Raw genomic sequence first — 6000 nt, forward strand, 5'->3', positions numbered from 1 at the left:
AACAACTTCAGGAAATGTCAAGTGTGTCATGGAAGATTCCATACCACTGTGCTCTAGTCGAGGAAGTGAAATGTCAAGGCTTATCCAGACTTTAACCCAAGGATAACTGAAGGGAGAGTAGTTGATTCACTATAGGACAAGAATTAGGCTATAATTAGTGTTAATTCATTTGGTGATTTAAAGACATTGAAAACTGTGTTTTCATGGGTCAGCAGTGAAGAAGGCCACTTCTTCATAATGGATAGATTTGTAAAGAAGCATCATGAGAGGAACTAATTATCACATAGTGGGGATCCATTTACATACAGTGACAACATCCAGACAATATTGTGGTTGCAAAGAATAGCATGCTGACAGGAACCTGATATATTTGTCTTCTGAGAGGCTCTGCCAGAGTCTTACAAATACCTAGGAAGATGCTCTCAGCCAATCATTGAATTGAGAACAGTGTCACTAATGGACGAGTTAGAGAAAGGACTGAAGGAGTTGAAGGGCTTTGCAACTACATAGGAAGAAATACAATATCAAACAACCAGACCACCCAGAGATGCCAAAAACTAAACTACCAACAAAAAGAGTATACCTTGAGAGATCCAGGACTCCAGATGCTATGTAGTAGAGAATGGCCTTATTAGGCATCACAGTTAAGAGAGACCCTAGTCTTGTGAAGGTTCAATGCCTCCGTGTTGGGGAATGCTTTGGGGTGGGGATGGGGTAAAAGGGATTGGTTGGTTTGTGAGCAGTCTCATAGAGGCAGAGAGAGTGGGGATGTAATACTTTTAATCGAGATGGGAATCTGGGAAAAGATATAATGTTTGAAAAATAAGTAAAGAAAATATTTAAAAGAAAAAGAAATGCTGTCTTTTACATGCTTACTGGGGCTTTGTATGTTTTACTTGATACATTTTCTTTTCTTTTTGTTTGATTTCTCTTTCATTCATTTTCTTTTCTTTTTTAGTTTTCTTTCTTTTCTTGTATTGAGTTTGTAAGACAATAATTCTGCAAAGGTTTTGAAAGAATGATTGAACAATACTCAAACAAAACAAAATATAAGAATTATACTCTAAGACAACAGCATCTTCTATGACAAGAATTTAGAAAAGAACTGAATGAAGAGGAAGTAATCCATGCTATGAAAATACTATGTCAAGTAAAGAATAACTAAAATGATGTTGGAAATAAAATTCTTAATAAGTATAAAAACAAAAATCCCTCACTGGCACATTTCATCAATAGACATCATCCTGGAAAAACATCTGAGAGTCATTGTCAAAACATAAAGTACAAGTACTGAGTCACTCAGCAAAGACAAATGTGAATATTTTAACTGTGTATGAATATGGCATATAAATGTTGTGGATGCTATGAAGAGACCTAGCCAATCTTTGTGTTATAGCAGGGGAGAAAGAGTAGAACACCATGGCTAAAACCCAGAGAAACTTTCCAGCAAACTAGTGCAAAAAAATGTGCCAATAACACAGTTAAAAAAAGTACCAAACCCATCTACATACAAGAGGATGAAAGAACACCAAATATAAAAAGGAAAAAAATTGCACTTTATGTATTCTACCAAAATTAATAAAGACACAAATAATAACTGAGTTGGGGTCTACTCTGCCAGAGGACCTGAAGTAAATATTCAGCAACCACATTGCAGCTCACAACCATCTACAATGTAATCTGATACGTTTTTTTTTTTGTGCTCATATACAACGAACAAACAAACATTGAATAAATAAACAAACAAATAAATCCTTAAAACTTATTAATGAATTGTCAGTGCTGAAGTGAATAAACACATCCAAAATCATAGGGAATACACGCATAATTCCAGAACAGCTATTTCTGAGTTCTAAAAAAGCACCAAGACAAATAGAATGACAAGAATTTTTGACACATTTTAATAATATCTTTTATCACTAATTGTCAAAATTTTTTAATTAAAAATCAGACTAGCTTTGGGATTCAACTGTGAAAGAAATCTTGTTGGTACCATTAAAAACAGACATCTCTGTCTATCTTAGATGGTAAATTTCAAAAAAGATACTCCAACAAAATAAAATTAAGAAATTAGAAAGCATCACTATACAAAATTAGTTAGAAAAGTTAAAGGAAACCACTTCATATTTATTCAAGAAAATTCCATTAAAATACTATTAAAATTCTAAATATATAAAGCAAAATTTGTACAAAAATGTATACTATCATTATTAAAAGCACAGATTATAAGCACTGCATTGTCTGTCCTTGGGAGAATTTAATAACCTACTGTACTGATACAATGTTTATTTAGACAAAATCTAGTAAGAGAATCATTGACGAAAATTGGCATGTAACAGACATGGAATCCGTAGACGTCTACTGAACACTCCAACCCAACAATGATAGTATAGGAAATTTTCTTCAAAATTGCATATGTGTTAGATAGTTTAAATATCAAACTAAACAAAGGCAGAGTCAATTTTTTGGGTGGAATAACTCCAGTAGGAAAATGCTTCAAGCTGATTGGCTGCTGATCAAGCCTGGACCACACATACTTGAATGAAGATAGCTGACGGTCGTTCATCCTGAAGAAGGCAGTTGCTCACGCTATGGGTCATCTTGGATGGTATATGGAATTAGACTGCAGAAGGCATGGGAACAGGTCAGCATGCTGAAATTACCACAGCTGCTGCCTCAGTTTCCATTTTCAGGTTACTTGTCAGACCTTCCTCAATGATGAACTGTCACTTAGAATTGTTAGGTGAAATTAATTGTCTCTAATGCACATAGTGTTTTATCACATTGGCTATTTAAACATAACTAAACACGTTAAGATGTACAACTCTCAAAAAATATACAAAGTTTGAAATAACATACAGCATTTTAGTTGACTGCAATATAATAATATAAATAGTAAGGAAAATTATAGGGAATTCATCAACTCATAAAAATTAACAATACACTGTAAATGACATCACTGTCCAGAAATAATTCAAAGGGAGTACATTTGCAAATTCCTAGAATAGAATCACATATAATCACAGAATACTATAGTGCAAAGTACCTAAATTAAAATTTAATTTATATTAATACTATATTTAGATTAATAATAAAGTATATATTAATTTACATAATATTAATTCAATAACTATTATGATTTCCCACTGTAAGCCCTTGAGAAACAAAATGAACAAACAAACCCTGAAGCAGTGGGTGGGAAGCTATAATAAAAAACTTGCCTGAAACTGAAATGATGACAATGGACCAGATAAGAGAAAAATCAAAGAAAATAGAAATGGGTTCTTTGATATATAAAGAAGATTGACAAATATAAAGGAAAGAGAACCAAAGGACAGAAAAAACAAATTAATAAAATTGGGGATCAAATGAGAGACATAAAACTATCAATGGGATTAAAAAAATCATTAAGTACACACATTACAAAGTTTTATTCATGGGGAGGCTCCAGGACTCACTGTGGGTGACCCTTGTCAAACGGATCAACAGTGTGAATATGGGAACTGAGGAGACCACTTCTAGTTGCCAAACAGGTCCACCTACATCAATCGACCTACAAAACTTTTGACCCAAAATATTTCCTTCCAAAAAAAAAAAAAAAAAAATACAAAATCAGTGACACCAATGGCTCTTGCTCTAAGGTCAAATATTGACAAATGAGACGTAATTTCCAATATCTTTTCAAAACACTTTTTAGCTCCAGGTATATCCTTCTTTTGGTTCATCAGAATATCTCCTTTTAAAATGAGACCCTTGGTATGGTCAGGATAGTATCTGAGGAGCTCTTCTAAGATTGGCAATGCCTTTAACTCCTTAGCAGTCCGTAATTACAGGAGTGCCAGGTTAAACAAAGCACTTCTGAAGTCAGGTTGTAACTTGATAGCCTTCAGCTTCTTTAGTTATGTTTAAGTTTTTATAAGTTCTTCCTACATTCAAGTGGGCACCAATGTCATCTGGCTGAACATGGGTGGCCTGCAAAAAATAGTTCAAAGCTTTCTCATCGTTTTTCTCATTTTCCAGAGCATGACCCACATTATTCCATAATTTGGCATTATTCTTATTTACCTTTAAGGCTGACATAAACAATGTATATTCTGACTCCCAGTCCCAATTCCTATGGAGTGTTTTCAAGGCATGGGTTAGTATCACCATGGATAGACAAACCCATGAGAGCTTTTTCAGTACACTTCTGTTTGAAATCTTTTGCCATTCATGGGCTACTAAAATGCAAAACCTCATGCTAGGAACATATAGTACTCACTCAGCAACAACAAATCCAACAGGAAAGAACAGGTTTGATGAAGGAATAAATGGTAAGGCCATTAAACAGAGCGCCATAAGGACCGCCTTTGAGGAGTCACCAAAGTATCTGAGACTGAATATTCCCAAAGCCCCCAGAAAGCAAAAAAAAAAAAAAAAAAAAAAAAAAAAAGTGGCAAGATTTCGAACATCTAGAAAAGATTCTATCAGTGGTATTGTTCCCATGGTCCAATCACAGCAGAGCTCAGAAGGATTCAATAGAAGCCACACATTCACAGGAAGGAGGTAGTTAAAAGTAAGCTGTCCTGTGGGGGTCGGGCTTACAGCAGCTGGATTATCAAACCTTGTAAACACTGGAAGTTGTGACTGAATAACTTGGACTCTGATCACGACAAGTAGTAAAGTACTGAACATCAAGACAACGAGTTTTATTAATGTCTGTGTCATAGAAAATGGAATGCTACCCTTCCCCGGAGAAACTGTGCAGCCACGGTACACAGCAATGGCAACGTGTACCCTTGGGCCACAAATACTTCATATACACAGACATAGGAGTTCCCCAGAAGTCATTCTGAAATAAAGTTTTTAAAGGTGTAGATGAATGCAGGTCTTTATTATCCAGTATTGCTGAAACATCATCAAAAACAAAGCCACAGAACAGACTGTTCCAGTAGCAGGCAACAACCACACTGACTATCAAAGTCACTTCTTTGAAGTTAATATCTGCCATCTTTCCTTCAAGCACTGATCAGCAAAACTGAGGGCGGCTCCACCGAGAGATGGTTCAGGAAAGCTTCCGAGATGGTGGACCAGAAAAGGAATCTGCAGAAATAACATAGTCCTCCACACTCGGGCTCCTGGGCGGCCACACTTTAGTTGCTGCTCCCCCTGGCTCCTGATCCTTCCCCAGCTCTTCCAGCGCGGCCGCAGCCTCTCCCATGGCACGCCGGGAACACTCAGCTCTTCCTAAAACTTCTAATCCCAGTATGCACAGCCTCAACACCGAACATGTGCTCCATTTTTTAATAGGGTTATTTGATTCTCTGGTGTCTAGCTTTTTGAGTTCTTTGTATACCTTGGATATTAGGCCTCTATCTGATGTGGGGTTGGTAAAGATCTTTTCCCACTCTATTGGCTGCTGTTTTGTTTTCTTGACATTGTTTTTAGCCTTACAGAAAATTTGCAATCTCATTAACTCCCATTTGTCAATGGTTGACCTTAGAGCAAGAGCCACTGGTGTTCTGTTCAGGAAATTTTCTCCTGTGCCTATGAGTTCTTGTCTACATTTTTCAACTTCTTTATTACTTCAGTTCCCATTTTATTATACTTAAATGACTCTATGCAAACATTTATGTAAACATACTCTTGTGACTCAAGAGTGAAAGATGCATTCTCTCAAGCAGAGGTGTTAAGCTGTTGCCTGCAAAACCAGTATGTCAGAACAACAAGCATCTCCTATTTAAATCAGATTTAGACCTGAGAATAATTCATTGCAGAGGTATACAAGCTCAACAAGTACATGACCACATTGTTATAGCCTTCTCTGCAGCTTTAATTCATACAGGGTTAGTGTTTTCCTCTTGCTCAGCTGTCAAATATCTGACAAATAGGAAGGGAGACTACCTCTGAGCTGACTGTGGGATTAAGTATTGGTTACACTATCCAATAATAAAATTTCCAAACAAATATTCTGAGCATAACATACACTTGATTGTATTTCCCAGGCCATTACTTAAGGTC

At 36.1% G+C, this 6000-nt stretch overlaps 1 pseudogene across 1 annotated transcript in view; it reads right to left on the reverse strand.

The window, feature by feature from the left end:
• The window catches only part of LOC308437885 (protein O-mannosyl-transferase TMTC3-like), a 200731-nt pseudogene extending 195741 nt beyond the window's left edge, over positions 1 to 4990 (reverse strand). Inside the window, exon 1 of the transcript in view lies at positions 3885 to 4990. The product of the transcript in view is annotated as a protein O-mannosyl-transferase TMTC3-like (transcript). The remainder of the gene's footprint in view (positions 1 to 3884) is intronic.
• Between the last annotated feature and the right edge of the window lie 1010 nt (positions 4991 to 6000).

This window comes from Micromys minutus (assembly GCF_963924665.1).
Source record: "Micromys minutus genome assembly, chromosome: 1".
Taxonomy (NCBI): Eukaryota; Metazoa; Chordata; class Mammalia; order Rodentia; family Muridae; genus Micromys; species Micromys minutus.